Here is a 17,876-nt window from a genome sequence, read left to right as displayed (position 1 = left end):
AACAATGCACTTACATTTACATTTATTAATTTAGCAGATGCTTTTAAAGCAGTTTACAAATGAGGATTCACTGTGTACTATCTTTACATTTCTAGTGCACAAATAAACTGCATTTATAAAAAATGATTTCATTCAAAAGTCTTGATTTTGACTTACATTGAAATTTGTTCTGATCTGTTTCATGAGCCATTATTTGACTGGACAGCAAATGTTAAGGCATTTTTACACAAAATTGCAAAAAATGCAACGTTCTTGCCAGGACGCTTCAGGGGGAGACAGAAAACAATAGACGAGATGAACGTGTGGTATGGCACACATATTTTTTTAAAAAGGTATTTATTTAAATTACCATTTAATTCATTTCTTTTTTTTTTAAAGAAAAATGTGCTAACTCGAAATGATAGCAATTAAAGCCTTGTCTTTGAACATTTTTCCCTTTTTATTTGATTAATCTATCAAAGGTTAATATCAAAAAGTTTATTATAATAATAACTTTATAGTAATAATAGGATTTTTGACTTACCATTGCAAATATCTAAAAAGTCTTAAATCACAATAAATGTACTTGTGAAGGAATGCTAATAACTTCAGTCTTGTTTTTCTGAAAATGTATCAAAATTAAGTGATTTTATGCTTTAAAAAAAGTCGGCCATTGGGGTAAGAAAAATACAATTGTTTTCTATTCAAGTTAACTTCAGTTTTCTTATCTCACTGGCAGATTTATTTGGTGTTTAAAGCACAAATGTACTTATTTAGCAGAAAACAAGACTTAATATGTAAAAGACTAAGATATTTGTAATGGAAAACAAGTAAAAACCAAATGTTTTTCATTTATTCAGTTTTTCGATAATATTTGACCAGTGTGTTCACAGTGCGTTGTGGGGCCAAAAATAAATACCACGGTAACATTTAGAGTTGGTTTAGAGCGCGTTCAGAGCAGGACTAGGTCATGTTTAATGCAGCAGCAGCAGCGGCAGTGATTCGAGTGCTTCGTGGTGAACAGAATGCCATTAACCTGTGACGAGCGTGTCTGTAGTTAATCTTTAATGCAAATCTTATTTCTGTAATTGTAGCGTGCTGATGTGACATGTTATGTTCCCTGAATCCTGCCGTGTGTTTCATGAATAACTGAAGAGATGAATGCTTGTTTACAACAAAGGCATGTCAATTGCCATTTCTGTTCTTCTGTTGGTTAATGCCGCCCATTTCTTCTGGTCTCTGTGGATTTGCTTCCTCATTCAGTGTGCATCTGAGAGTTTTATCGTCCAGCAGGTGAAACTGGTGCATCTGATCAATAAAAGCACGCATGATTTGAGGAAGGACTGACGTTCTGCAGAACATGTAATACTGTAAGTATGAGTAGCAGTGATACACATACAAAAACACTTTTTTGTTTTCTTGACTCTATGCCTGTATGGAAAGCGTTTCTTTCTGAGCTTTTGGGAGCTCAGAAAGGGTTGCAACATGCACTCCAGAGAAAAGTTTGTGCTGTGAAGATAAAAATTGTTCTCAGTGGGGGTTTGAGATGAGTCACGTTCACAGAAGTCCTTTTTTAAAATCACACTCCGGTGGAACAAACTCACACTTTCTGAGAGTATTTTATTTGAAAAGATATTTATTTAAATTAGATTTAAATTAGTTTTTTTTTAACAATGCGCTCAACCTGACCTTTTATTACCAGTGTGAGGAATGAGGTTAACGCTATGACATTTAACATCTATTTTGTCTCATTATTTGATTAGACTGCCACTGTACGCAAGTTAAGCCACTGTATGCAAAATTCAATGACAGACATCTTATTTTCATCACAATAACTGGACCCCCACAGCGAATGAATGTGAAATGTAATAAAGTCATGTGACAACCACTGAATAATGTTTACTGGGTCACTTACTCTTTAAAAAATGTTGCGAATATTGTTGGATCTGTGACAAATTGCCTTTGTACCGCTTTGGAGAGTTGTGTAAATGTAAAAAAAAAAAAAATATGCAAGTAGTACATTTATCATTCCATTCTGAGCATAAACGAAGGATTGATCTCAGAAAGAAATCTTCCAGAAAATGTATCCATTACTTGATTATTCTACAAAAATAGTTCAAAAAAGGTATTTTTTGGGAAGCTTTTAAAAGCATTTCCTTTACAAAACTTAATATTTTTCCCTGTCTGCTCCTCAAGAAGCAAGGAAGCAATCTATTACATTGGTGACCGATTATTTCTTTAGAATAACATGCATTGATGGTCTTTTTATTTATTTGTTCATTTATTTATTTTATTTAGTTAGTTTCATTAGTCATTTTTATTACTCATAATAAAATAAAATCGAAAAAACAAACTTTTTTTTTTTTTTTAGCTAGTTATATATGGGAAATATATATGGCAAAAACACACAAGAAAATTACTAAAACTATAACTACCAGTTAAATTAAAATGAAAACAGACAATATAAAAACTCAACATATAAATAAAAGTATAATAGTATTGCAATAATACTAAAATAAGACATTTTTAAATTTTAATTATTTGTGTTCTGTATATTTTTGTTTCATATGTTGAAAATTGACTTCTTTTATTATATAACTGTGGTATATGAAGGCAATAAGCTGCTTGAGGCTGTACATTACAGTGATATTACCATGGTTTAGCAAGGGCTGCTTCATGTTATGCCTAAAAACACCCGTAACCGTGGTAAAATCAGTGGAACATGGCCTAAAGTGGCCATATTAAGCCCATATGGACCTAAAAAAAAGTAATTAGAAAGAGTATAGCCAGTGCTACTATGTTAGTATGTGAGCTCAGTCTGTATGTATGTGTGTTTATCCTCTCGGCCTTGTAGCCATGGGCTAATTCATCAGTCTGTTGTTGTTAGGGCTCTGAAGGGCCGGCCGTGACGACACACTGCATTACCCATGAGTTTCACTCGATTTCAATGAGCTCTAGAAAACACATTAACACACACAGATAATGAAGTCTCTCAGCTAGTTGCGTCATACGCCACCGATAAAGGATTTCATTACACTGACACTTTGAGGAATCTGTATTGAGATGCCGCAATGAAAATGAGGTCACTGTAACAGTAATAAAAGCAAATATGATAAGAGCAGCAAAAGTAATATTCTCCATCTTATTTTATTACTTATGGAGCCAGACAGAAGCCAATATCACTCGCATACACTTCTGCTTTCAGATTCACAGTACTGAGATTATGGATCTAACCAATGAATGATTTTGTTTTTGTGCCTGAAATGCTTTTATGTTGAAAAATAATCAGTCTGATTGTGTATCTTTCCTGTCCTGAGCTAATCTATTTAAGTTGCAGACTATCATCTATTGACTAGAACACCCTAGCAATCACCTAAAACACCCCAGCAACCACATAGCAACACCCTAGCAATCACCCAGAACTCCCCAGTAACCGCATCGCAATGCCCCAGCAACCGCATAGCAACACCCTAGCAATCACCTAGAATGCCCCCAGCAACCACATAGCAACGCCCTACCAATCATGTATAACGCCCCAGCAACCACATAATAACACCCTAACAATCATCTATAACTCCCCATCAACCATATTGTAATGCCCTAGCAATCACCTAGAACACCTTAGCAGCCACATAGCAATGCCCTAGCAATCACCTAGAACACCCTAGCAACCGCATAGTAACCCCCTATCAATCACCTAGAACGCCCCAGCAACCGCATATCAACGCCCTAGCAATCATGTATAATGCCCAAGCAACCATATTGTAACGCCCTAGCAATCACCTAGAACACCCTAGCATCCGCATAGCAATGCCCTAACAATCACCTAGAATGCCCTAGCAACCGCATAGTAATGCCCTAGCAATCATCTACAATACCCCAGCAGCCGCATAGTAATGCTCCATAGCAATCACCTAAAAGGACCCAGCAACACTTTAGCAACCTTCAAGAAATCCCCAGCAACCTTGTAGATACTAAAACACCTAAATGCACTAAAACCCACTAGAATACATTAGTGACTGCATAGCAACACCTATCAACCTAACAACCACCAAAAGTCCGTAACAACCAGCTAGCAACTCCCTGGTAACTTTCCAGAACATCCTAGTACCTGCATTGCAACACTCTATCAACCACTTAGATCCTAGAACCACCTAGCAAACTCCAAGGGCATCTTAGAACCTAGCAACACACTAGAAACCACCAGAACATGCTAGTGACTGCATAACACCCTAGCAACAAGCTATCAACCTAATAACCCCCAAAAGACCCTAACAACTCCCTGACAATCTTCCAGAACATCCTAGTACCTGCATAGCAACGCTCTATCAACCACCTAGATCCTAGAACCAGCTAGCAACCTCCAGGAGCATCCTAGAACATAGCAACAGACTAGAAACCACCAGAACATGTCGGTGACTGCATAGCAATGCCATAGCAACCATCTATCAACCTAACAAAAAGACCCTAGCAACCAGCTAGAAACCTCCTGGCAACATCCTAGAACATCCTGGCATGGTAGTGGTGAGTTTCAGACATTTTCCAGTAGAATCTAGTGTGTTATTAGGATATTTTGAGTCTAGTAACCATAATCATATATGGTTAATAATGTCCAGCACCTCAATCTCTCGCTCTGATCTGACCTCTTTCCCTGCAGGCCGCTTTAATAGTCCATCTGAGGGAGAGAGACATGCCTCTAAATGAGAAGATTGCCCCACAGAATAGAGACACTCTAAAGGAATGCTACACTAATCTGCATACTCTGCACCTCTCGGCCATATCCCATTAGCAGGTTTCTTTGAAAATATTTTTCTGGTCATCCTATTCCAATAAGATCTGATGTTTTTTTTCCCCTCTCCGTTTCTCCTCATTCCCAGCTCCATTTGAGCATGATGGGGTTATTTATGAGGGTGCTGGAGGAGATTTCAATCATTGCAGATCCGTGGCTCAGGCCCTGACCTTCCTGTAAGACACTCTTCCTGGAATGAGGAATGGGGGCGGGTGAAGACTGGGACCGAAAGAGAGAATCCAGGCAAAATCATTCACACAGCCACATTTACAATGACACAATTAATGATAGATAAGATGTGAGTCGCTATTGAGCATGAAAACATCTTGATCTGCATTGAAACTGCTGGGAAAATCATAAGCACACTCATTGTTTACCGTATCTAATCCATTCAATTTCAGTGCTTGAACAGTGAAATGGCTTGTTGAAGTTAAAAAGCTTTATGACATCTCTTGTTTGGGATTCTCATCACAAATCAACATAATAAAAAAAAAAAAAAAAAAAAATTACTAAAACTGAAAAATAAATAAATAAAAATAATATAGATTAATATAAATTTAGAAAAAAAGGCAAAAGCACATAATAAAATTACGCCCTGAACTGAAAAATTAAAAGCTAAAATCAAATCAAAAGTCATAATAAAATGAAGATTAATTTAAATATTACTATATTTACTATATATATATACTGAAAGCCTTGAAATAAAAGCTAATTCAAAATATATATATAAAAAACACACTATGTATATATATATAAAAAAACACACAAATGTATATAAATAATACTGAATTAACACTGGGGATGAATTCACTAGGATCTGTTGGCATTGGTGACCTCTGTGGATTTGGGTGTTAAGCAGACGATCAGTAACTCTGATAAAGATAAAGGGTTAATCCATGACCTCTGAGATTTACTAACACATCATTACTCTTTCCCGGCAGCTCTGAGTGATGCAAACCATGTCTGTAGTCCTCCAGACGTATCTGATGGTTTCCTCATGTGCTTGAGAGGATTCTGGCTTCGTTTCGTTCTGATGATGGTGGAGCGTTCAGGGGTTATTTGGAAAATAACAGTCTTGCCTCGTTACCATTGTGTCCTTGAGGAAAACAATCCACCCTTGGTTTGTCTCTATAATTAGTGTACTGTAAGTCACTTTCCATAAAAAAGCATATGTTAAATTACCATTAGCAAGTGCAATCTCTGGAGTCGTGACATTGAAAGCTTAATAAAAAATAATAGTATGAGCAATCAGCAGCATGTTTATACATAGGGGCTCTAAACGGATTTAGAACAAGTTAAAAATGTCTGAGTTTAGACCAAATATTCGAAAAAATATATATAAAAATTTTTCAGTTAAAGTTTCATTTTTTCAAATTAATGACAGGTTTCTTATGGTTTTAGTCTAATATTGTTCAGGTGAACAGGTATAAAATGCATAGGGATATATTTGAAATAATAATAATGCACTGAGCAGTATTTCTGAGACTTACTGGAATAATTGTTTTTAGATCTGTAACGTTGCATAACACACTCTCAATCAGCAGGAACGGATGTAATCTGATCTCAGATCTATACGACAGGTGCAGAATGAACTCCAAAATCATCTAACCCTAATATACCCTAACTAATCTTATCTAATCACATGAATCTTCCCTAGCTGAGACTCCATCAAAGGTCAAAACTTCTCAAAATCTAATGAATCAACATTCAGTTTTGGTTCAGGTTGGTGCACCTGTAATGCAGATCTCTGACGAATGCTTAATTGTTTTAGCTCCTTCATACTTCTTCTCTAAAGCATGCGGGTTTACTCTGGAGAGCAGGTTTACAGGTGCATGTGCTGTAGAGTTTCCAGCATGTGCAGCAGATGAAGGTTGCAGGAGAAGCTGAATGAGAGAATCGGAGGCATATGGACTCAGCAGCTGAGCGTTTGTCCCTGCTGGTTTGAGCTCAGATCTGTGTCGAACTCAACTCTGAAGCTTTTTGATGTTGACCTAAATAACATCTAGATCTATAATCTAGATAATTTGAGCTACTTTTAAAGTTTGAAAGCTGAAAGTGGCCCGTTAGTGCAACTTATGTTATAGATATGAGGAGTTTCTCCAACTATGGAAATGTTTCGCATAGTTTGACTAGCATAAAATGTCAAAATTATTGTTTTGTCTTCATTTTGAATAATATATCTATAATATATATTTTCTTTTTTTTAGGTTGGGTAATATATGACATACCACTTTCATAATATGTGGCAATGTTTCCATTTATCAGTATATAATGTTTGAAAAGCAAACGAATGTAGACGTTCATATTCCATGGGATTTATTGGGTTCTCAGTTATGTTTCATTTAAGTATCAACTTTGTCTCATGTTTCTCCTTTGGCAGAACTATGAAATTAATGTAGGTAAAATGACTTAATCTTGCAGCTGTATAAAAACAACTGAGATATTACATAATATATCACTTGCTCACCAATGGATCCTCTGCAGTGAATGGGTGCCGTCAGAATGAGAGTCCAAACAGCTGATAAAAACACCACAATAATCCACGCCACTCCAGTCCATCAGTTAACATCTTGAGAAGCCAAAAGCCGTGTTTGTAAGAAACATACATCATTTAGACCTTTTTAACTTAAAACTATTGCTAAAATATGAATCCATAATAACGGTTCCTCCAGTGGAAAAGTGCATCTCCTCTCGCATCAAAATCCACCCACATGTTTGTTTAGATGTTCTGTTTTAGACTGTTTTGGCTTGTAAACAGTGTTTGATGTGTGCATATTTCTCTCCTGATTCAGAAAAGATTACTTTTTCAATGGAGAAAGCAATATGGATTATGGCCTCTCATTTTAGTTGAGAGCAACGGTTTGAAGTTAAAAACATCTTGATGGATTTTATTTTTTTCATACAAACACTGTTTTGGGCTTCACAAGATGTTAACTGATGGACTGGAGTGGTGTGGATTATTGTGATGTTTTTATAAACTGTTTGGACTCTCATTCTGACGGCACCCATTCAATGCAGAGGATCCATTAGTGAGCAAGTGATGCAATGCAACATTTCTCCAAATTTGTTCCCATAACAAACTCATCTACATTTTCAGCAAATTGTCATTTTTGGATGAACTTCAGAGATGTAATGTGTGGATTTTTTTTATAGGATATAGAGTGTTTTACATGGTTTGACAACCATTAAGTGTCCAAATTACTTTGTTTTTATATGCATGTATTAATTTTGAACAATATAGCTTTTGCTTTTTAATTTGAAAATCAATTGAATTAACCTTCTTTTTTACTTTGATATTTTACAATATAATGCACAAACATAGTTAATTTTAAGTGTGTCTTCAAGTCTACTTTTTATAAAACAAAATGTCATTGTACAGTGCATTTACATTAATCTCATTTAGCAGATTCTTTTATCTGAATGCTTACATAGAGAACAGAAGGTAGGCAAACAATGTGTCTATTTAGCAGTTATCTGATGTGACTTTCAACTATCAAACTGAAACTTGCTCTTATAAATTCCAGCATCTAGTTTCATCATTTAAAACTCATGACGTGGGTTATTTACAAATGTTCTTGCCTTTCACTCGCCCTTTAGGTGCAGACAAGCATTCGATGTGTGAGTGAAACGTCTACATTTGTGTGTGTGTGTGTGAAGCGGTTGAACCTTCTGCTCACCCCCTGCAGCACCGATGATAACTGCGACAGCAGAAACATGACGTCCGTTCCAGTCAGCTGGGAATAAGAGTTCATCCTTAAGAAAGGAGGGGTCAAGACATCAGAGCGGCCATTGCACTGCTTAATAACACGCTGTATGTGTGTGTTTGCCCTTGAGTGCACGGCCACGAATGCATTCATGTGTGCATTTACATGCAACGTCCTCATATAGAGAGTCTCCGAAACACACTTCAAACATTAAACCTAGTCAAGTGCTCAAGCGCCTGCAGACGTGAAGAGCTCTTGCTAACACAAGAGTAATCCAAGCTTACATTCAGTGCTAAACCACACCGCTCGACTCTGTGCATCCCAATCACTCGTTCATCAGTTCACACACGTCCATTCTGCCCTTAATGCTGAGCCCAGGGACGTTTGTCTCCTTGAGCTGAGCTTAAACTCCGTATGAAGAGAACGCAGGTAACCAGAATGAGTCCGAACCCATGTTACGGACATCTTCATCATCAACACTCCACTCTGAGAGCTTTTCTGCACCTCTTAGTATCAAAACGGCTTTTTTAGATCCTGCTGGATCATCCATAGAGATGGCATTTGCATATTATATGATATACTACTTGAATAATTGTCTGCTGTGGCAATGTTTCCATTAATCAATCAGTCAGTGTTTGAAAAGTGAAGGAATGTAGAGATTTCTGAATGTCTCAAGATGTTTCATGAGAAGTGAGATTACTCTTTCATAGACTTTGGAGATTCATTGGGTTCTCGTTGTTTTATTTACAGTTCACGAGTTTGCCTGCCCATCCAATCCTGATGGTTAATGGTAAACAAACTTGGCTTGCTGTCCTTAATGGAGGCTCAAACCCAAGGCTCAGCTTGGAGTTCAACTCCCCATTGCGGTACTACCTATAGAGAGAAAAACAGAAATAGAGGAGGAGATGGGGAGGTGGAGGGATGCCGGAATAATTTATGCTGGGACAGTGCAATGACAGCTGCTTATATAGGCTCATAATGATGATTGACAGGACTGAATGATTAGGCTCCTCCCGAACGTACGTTTGGAACTTCATTAAGTATCAACTTTGTTTCTCCTAAATATAACTAAATTATTCTTTTAGCTGTATGGAAGCAAATGAGATGGGGAACAAATACATATTGAATGCTCAGGTTGGCTTTTTTGATATTTTTGCATATCTTTAGAAAAGTGACAAATCTGAGACATTCACAAAAAGTCTTGTTGCAGTCCTGCAGACGCGTTTGAGATATTAAAGAGGTGTCGTTTGTGAATTTCCTCGTGTTACTTTTGATGTCAGAGCAATCAGATGAGAAATATTTGACTTTTAGATGCAGAATTTGGAATCTTGGCAAATTGAAACATTTTAAGACATTGTTGGGATCTCTAGAACAGACATGAGAGACAAATCTGAGAAATGGGAGACTAATTTCTGTTTTTATTTCATTGGTGTCTATGAGAGATGATTGAGATGATAAAGAGATTTCATTTGTGATTTCTCCTAATTTGATGCTCAATTTGGTCTCAGAAGAATTAGAGAAATATTTGAGACTTTTCAATGCAATGCAAATTTGAACACAATTTGAGACATTCTTGAGATCTCTAGAGGAGACAAATGCCAGATCACTGGGGTCTTTTACTATAGGAGAAAAATCAGAGAAACTGGAGTCTGTAATTGCTCATTTAATTTCATTGCTGTCTTGGAGATTGCTGGAAATGTTAAAGAGACATAATTTGTGATTTGTCTTACTAGATGCTTGGGTAATTGGGAAATAGAAGGATTAGATGAAAAATATTGACGAATCAGGCTTTACGGTGCAGATTTTCGACGCAATGCAAATTTAAACAGTTTGAAACATTGTTGAGATATTTAGAGGAGAAATATTTGTGTTTATATGGAAGAATCAGACTTATCAATGCAGAATTTCAGAGTAATGCAAATTTGGATGCAGACTGAGACATTGTTGAGATCTCTAGAGAAAAGTGAGATGGGGTCTTTTAGAAAACAAATCTGAGAAGGAAGAGACTTGTTGCAATTTTATCTCATTGCTGCCAATCGATTGCAATGTTAAAGAGATCTCATTTATAAATCAGATAATAAATATGTGAGTTTGTATTGAAGAATCTGACATTTCAAATTAATGCAAAATTTGAAAAAAAATTCAAAAAAGAGAAAATGTTGACAATTTAATCTCATTGCTCAGTCTATTATTACAAACCCGATTCCAAAAAAGTTGGGACACTGTACAAATTGTGAATAAAAACACAGGGAGGAGACAAGTTGCTCAAGTTTAGGAATAGGAATGTTGTCCCATTCTTGTCTAATACAGGCTTCTAGTTGCTCAACTGTCTTAGGTCTTCTTTGTCGCATCTTCCTCTTTATGATGCGCCAAATGTTTTCTATGGGTGAAAGATCTGGACTGCAGGCTGGCCATTTCAGTACCCAGATCCTCATTCTACGCAGCCATGATGTTGTAATTGATGCAGTATGTGGTCTGGCATTGTCATGTTGGAAAATGCAAGGTCTTCCCTGAAAGAGACAACGTCTAGATAGGAGCATATGTTGTTCTAGAACTTGGATATACCTTTCAGCATTGATGGTGCCTTTCCAGATGTGTAAGCTGCCCATGCCACACGCACTCATGCAACCCCATACCATCAGAGATGCAGGCTTCTGAACTGAGCGCTGATAACAACTTGGGTTGTCCTTGTCCTCTTTAGTCCGGATGACATGGCGTCCCAATTTTCCAAAAAGAACTTCACATTTTGATTCGTCTGACCACAGAACAGTTTTCCACTTTGCCACAGTCTATTTTAAATAAGCCTTGGCCCAGAGAAAACGCCTGCGCTTCTGGATCATGTTTAGATATGGCTTCTTTTTTGACCTATAGAGTTTTAGCCGGCAACGGCCAATGGCACGGTGGATTGTGTTCACCGACAATGTTTTCTGGAAGTATTCCTGAGCCCATGTTGTGATTTCCATTACAGTAGCATTCCTGTATGTGATGCAGTGCCATCTAAGGGCCCGAAGATCACGGGCATCCAGTATGGTTTTCCGGCCTTGACCCTTACGCACAGAGATTGTTCCAGATTCTCTGAATCTTTGGATGATATTATGCACTGTAGATGAAGATAACTTCAAACTCTTTGCAATTTTTCTCTGAGAAACTCCTTTCTGATATTGCTCCACTATTTTTCGCCGCAGCATTGGGGGAATTGGTGATCCTCTTGCCATCTTGACTTTTGAGAGACACTGCCACTCTGAGAGGCTCTTTTTATACCCAATCATGTTGCCAATTGACCTAATAAGTTGCAAATTGGTCCTCCAGCTGTTCCTTATATGTACATTTAACTTTTCCGGCCTCTTATTGCTTCCTGTCCCAACTTTTTTGGAATGTGTAGCTCTCATGAAATCCAAAATGAGCCAATATTTGGCATGACATTTCAAAATGTCTCACTTTCAACATTTGATATGTTATCTATATTCTATTGTGAATAAAATATACGTTTATGAGATTTGTAAATTATTGCATTCCTTTTTTATTCGTAATTTGTACAGTGTCCCAACTTTTTTGGAATCGGGTTTGTATATTATAGTCTATTATAGACTGAGATGTTAAAGAGATCTCATTTGTTATTCAGATGAGAAATATTTGAGTTTGTATGGAAGAATCCATGTAGATTTTCAAAACAATGCATATCTGAACACAATCTGAGACATTGTGGACATATTTAGAGGAAACCTGAGATCACTGCGTCTTTTCAGAAGAGCAATCTGAGAAGCAGGAGACTATAATTGCCCTTTATTCAATCTCAGTGCTGTCTAGGAGATCGTGTGAGATGTTAAAGAGACCTAATTTGTGATTTTTCTTATGAGATGCTTGGGCAATCAGAAGGATTAGATGAGAGATATGTTGAGATATTTAGAGGAGACATGGGTCTTTTAAAGAGAAAATTCAGACTGTATTCCTTTTTATTTAATCTTGCTGCTATGAGAATGCACTGATGATCTCATTTGTAATTCAAATGAGACATATTTGAGTTTATATTGAAGAACCTGACTTTTTAAATCAATGCAAATAAATACATATTTGAGCTATTTAGAGGAGACACGGGTCTTTTTAAGAGAACATTCAGACAATTCCTTTTTCTTCAAACTCGTTGCTGTCTATAGAGACTGAGATGTTAAAAAAATCTCAGTTGTTTTTCAGATGAGAAATATTTGAGTTTGTATGGAAGAATCTGACTTTTCAATGTAGATTTTCAAAGCAATGCATATCTGAACACAATTTGAGACATTGTGGACATATTTAGAGGAAACCTGAGATCACTGCATCTCTTCAGAAGAACAATCTGAGAAGCAGGAGACTGTAAGTGCTCTTTATTCAATCCCAGTGCTGTCTATGAGAATGGATTGAGATGTTCAGGAGATCTCATTGCTATTTTTTCTTTCCTCTGGGATGTCCAGTCATCGCTACACCCCCGTGTTTACCGTGTGGTGTAGACTGAGACCGAAGCGCTTCTCCCCACTCAAAGCTTCACGCTCGCATTCATCCAGTGGTTGGTGTGGGATCCAGTCGCGCGCGTCCTTCTCTCGCAGCATCCTCATCCTCCTCCTCATCCTGGAAACCCGTCTTCCTCATTCAGTGATGTGATGTGCGCTCGCCGTTTGTCATCATCAGTGTCGGCGGCGGCGGTGGCGGACGGAGCGGACAGACAGCAGCGGATTCTTCTCTAGAGGATGTACCGTGTTACCGGAGGGAAACGGCGGAGAGTCTTTCCGGGGGCCCTTCCGTGAGAAACGAACGATAGACGCGGATTTTTGACTCGATCTGTGCGGTGAGTGAACCTGACACCAACGCTGACATGCTAAACACGAGCCAAAATGAATGGCACACGCATGTATGCGCGGGGAAGCGCTTCACGCTGCTGTCAAACATGCATGTCAATTTCTGCTGCATCGGGTCTGACGCATTTTGCAGTTTTCTGTGTGCCAGGGGCCAAAGCTGGAGCTCCATTCAGTCTCGGTGCTTATTTAGTATGCGTTCATTTATTTTTTAGCATTCACATTTATGCAGGATTTGCTTTGGCATCTTCAGTGACATTTTTTTTTTCTTACTGGGCTGTTTGTTCTTGTATTAAAGTTGTTTCATTCCATTAATGGACTTTGTATGCATGACAATTGGCTCTCATCTCAGGTAGGTATAGCACTATAGGTATATATTTTTGTAAATATGTAAACTTAGGGTCTTTTTTGTCTGTAGTTTGTCTGAAATGCATCACGGTTAACTCTTTAATGCCTGTGTGTTACTGTAAGAGATGCCGAGTTGTTTGTTGACATGGTTTTAAAGTAAACTGTCAGTTTATGTGAAGATATTTATGATTTTTGACACTCTCTATAATACACAATTTTTTGGGCTTATTGTTTTTCGTATATTTTCACAGAGGTAGTGCCATTTAATTGAACCTATTTTTTTTTTATTTTAATCTCAGTTAGTGCACATTCAAGATATAGATGTGTCAAATATAGGTGGACTGTAAAAAATTAATATGAGCAGCTGTTTCTACATCAATTGAAATGACTTGGCTTATGTTTCCAGGTTCTTTCAGACATATAAATATTTTACTTGAATGGAAATTGGCTATTTTGCGTATTTATCTGTAGAGTGTCTGGTTGTAGGTGTTTAGTATTTGTCTGCAGTGTCTGAAACACATCATTAACTCTTTAAGTTAATTGTCTAAGGAGTTACTGTAAGAGAGACTGTTGTCATGGTATCACAGTAAAGGTTGTCAAGGTAGCCATAGCTACTTAAAGGGGTAGCTCACCCAAAAACGAAAACACTGTCATCATTTACAGTACTTGCACTCACACTTATTTTTTTCTGTGGACAACAAAAGATTTTTATGCCACAATGTCCATCCGGAGTGACCACGTCTGTTGAGCTCCAAAAATGTATAAAAGCATCATAAACACACACAAAAATACTGAGGCCTAAAACTAAGATTTATGTATTTGAATTGCATTACAATTGCATTACAATTTCCATTTATTTGGACTTTGCGATTTTATCATAAACTATAACTAATGTTATGTGATGCGTATTTGTTAGTCATAGGTGATATTTCTGTAGTAGGCTGCTAATGAATTGAACATGTTTTAAATACAACAACGTTATGACTGATAAATATCACCGCTGTCCTTTAGCTCCAACCCTAATCAAACACACCTGAACAAGCTAATCAAGGTCTTCAGAATTACTAGGGCTACAGGCAGGTGAGGTGTTTTTCAGGGTTGGAGCTAAACTCTGCAGGACATCGGCACACCAGGACCGACGTTACCTACCCTTGGTATATTATGTTGGAAAAATCTGTTTAAGGATTCTTAAACAATTCTCCTTTTGTTTTCCACGGAAAAACAACAACATAATGACATTAGGGTGAGTAAATAATGACAAAACTTTCATTTTTGTATGAACTATCCCTTTAAGCCATCATTATATTCTCTCGATCTCACAGACAAACAGAGCAATTTTGGCTTGTTTAAAACAGAATTTCAGACCTGTGTTTTAACTTGCCTTCAGGACATCTTTCACTGCTCGAGAGACACAAACCGCTGATAGATTCTCTTTCTGTAGCTAAACTGTAAGCAAAAAGCAGTCAGCGATTGATCCAGGCATCCCACAGCTGCCTGATTTAACACATATTTAGGGCTTTTCTCCCCCCAGATGTTCCGTCCCGTGCTGGTGGGGCTCCAGCTGGCCTGGTGCGCGGCTGTGATTGCTTCTCTCTGCAGGTTTCTGACGGGGTGAGCGGTCGCGGTTGGACTGGACCTTCCTTAATTAAAAGCCCGTTGTATCGGTGGGGGGTTTGATTGATTGCGCTTTTGGGTGTTGTGGCAAATCTAAAGACCACACGGAGGGTGTCGCTCAGCTCTGCGAAGGGCTTGCGAGAATAAATCAGCATTTAAAACAAACACTGCCGTTCGTCTCAATTAGCGCAGGCGCCGGTGGGTCATCGGCACAGTTTAGATGAAGGTGGCCGTGGATCTGAGCACCGGTGTCTCTCCACCACACAACCATTAGACGGCAGGCGCTTTTAATGAAACACTTTATACGTGTGATGTCAACAGGGATTTATCCTTTGCCTGTGATGCAGGATATGCCTCAAACAGTGTGATCAGCATCCAAAATTAACCTTTTACTCACCTGCCAAAGGCATGTGGATGGAGAAATTCACTAGCCATGAATATATCTTGCAAGCATGACTTTATTGTACATTATTTTTATTCAAAAATATGTTTTGTGCAATTGACAATGGAGTTACTTGTACGAGAACTGCCCCCAAATCTTTAGATAAACCTTTGATGATAACCCATCCTCTTTGGTTAGAAGATGTGCGGGTTGCATCATTTGCTGATGTTTTCTTCAGTAGATGATTTGCATTTCTAGTGGTTGAATCAGTGAAGGTCAGACTATCATCTCACAGTTCAGTTTAAGCCATATTCAATGTTGCCAACGGGCGAGTAGCTGTTTAATGTATTTGCCAAGGCAAGTTTTTCCTCGTATTTTCCACTTGGCAAGTGTTCATTTGGATTGTGTATTCAATGCTTTGAAATGAACAGCACATCAGTGTTAAATGAATGTTTTAAAAAATGGCATTGCTGTCAGTATTGCATTGATTGAATGCAGCTGCATGGGCCATAAAAAACATGGTTTACAGTTGCCTATAGCAAAATCTAATTAGTATTCATCTAGCTAATAGTGACTGTTGACTGAAATTCTTGTCTAACCCAAGAAAAATGTTCTTAAATGTCAAAACTGCATAAATGATTTGAAAATGTAAATTGTTTTTGGTGTGTGTTTAAAGGAATAGTTCACACAAAAATGAAAATTTTCTTGATACTTTACTTGCCCTCAGGTCATTCAAGATGTAGATGAATTTGTTTCTTCACAGATTTGAAGAAATGTATTTTGTGAGCATTCCATCACTTGCTCAGCAATGGATCCTCTGCAGTGAATGGGTGCCGTCAGAAACAGTTGATAAAAACATCACAATAACCCAAAAGTAATTCACACTATTAACATCTTGTGAAGAAAAAAGTTGCATGATTGTATCCATCATCAAGACATTTTTAACTTCAAACCATTGCTTTTGGCCAAAATGTCCTCTAGCTATAATAACACATCCTCCAGTGAAAAAGTGGGTTTGAATCAGGCGAGAAATCTGCAAATATCAAGTGGCATTTACAAGCGGAAACAGTCCAAAACAAATACGCCAGTGGATTTTGATGTGATATGGACATTTTTTCACTGGAGGAAGCACTATTATGGATTATAGACTCATATTTTGGCCAGAAGCAACAAAACTATGGATTTGTTTCTTACAAACACACAGCTTTTCACTTCACAAGAGGTTAACTGCTGGACTGGAGTGGTGTGGATTACTTGTGGATGATGTTTTTATCAGCTGTTTGGACTCTCATTCTGACGGCACCCATTCACTGTGCAGGTCACTAAGGATGCACTTTATACTTGAATTGCACTGTGAGTTGCTTGCTGATGTTTCAAATCCTGATGTGTATAATCAAACTTGCATAGCTGGAAGTGTCAGCATTCACTATTTATTTTCAGGCCTTATTGTTATTCTGATTATATAAAGAAAAGAAGAAAACTGGCTTATCAACTGTTTCTGACAATAAGGAGAAAAAAAATCAATGCAAGCATATAAAGCAGTTTGAAGCTCCGCGTGTGTGTGCACTGGATGCATAACGTCATCTGTTTCTCTGGAGGTGAGGTTGTTTTGACACATGCAAGACATCCGAGATATGCTCAAAGTTTGTCTTGAGCACATCATACAGCAGTACTGAAGCAATAAGCCTCAGTTTTATTAGCTTTTTCTTCTTGAGTGGCTTTTTGTCCTTAATAATCTACATAAGGTGATGTGTTTTTAATGAAGCTTTATTGTTGTCGTTTAGCATGCAAATAACATCCAGTAAAGCTCCTTTGCTCTCACAGTTACAGCTCTGTTGAAGTGCATCTTGCGTTGAGGAAAGAAGCATTAATCTGCTGTACAATCATACATCAGCATTTTGACATGGTGAGCAACCTCATATCAAATAGTTTATTATTGTGACAATAGTTATATGTGACACATGTTTTGTTTACCGCTCTCAAAGGACCTGAGAGGATCACAGCTGAAAATGGAATTCGCTGAGGATGTTGTAGACCGTACTTGCTGTGATTATCAGGTGACATGAATGACGTCATAAGTGTCAGGAGTGATTGATTATTTACATCAGAGAGATGGAGCGTGAAATGGTGGAGTAACAGAGGGTCTTTTGTGTTGGCCAGTGCTCTGGTGGGGGATTTTGGGTGTTCAGTATATATATATATATATATATATATATATATATATATATATATAT

This window comes from Barbus barbus (genome assembly GCF_936440315.1).
Source record: "Barbus barbus genome assembly, chromosome: 40".
NCBI classification, from domain to species: Eukaryota; Metazoa; Chordata; class Actinopteri; order Cypriniformes; family Cyprinidae; genus Barbus; species Barbus barbus.
The sequence above is the reverse complement of the archived record's forward strand: the minus strand, read 5'-3'. Positions refer to the sequence as shown.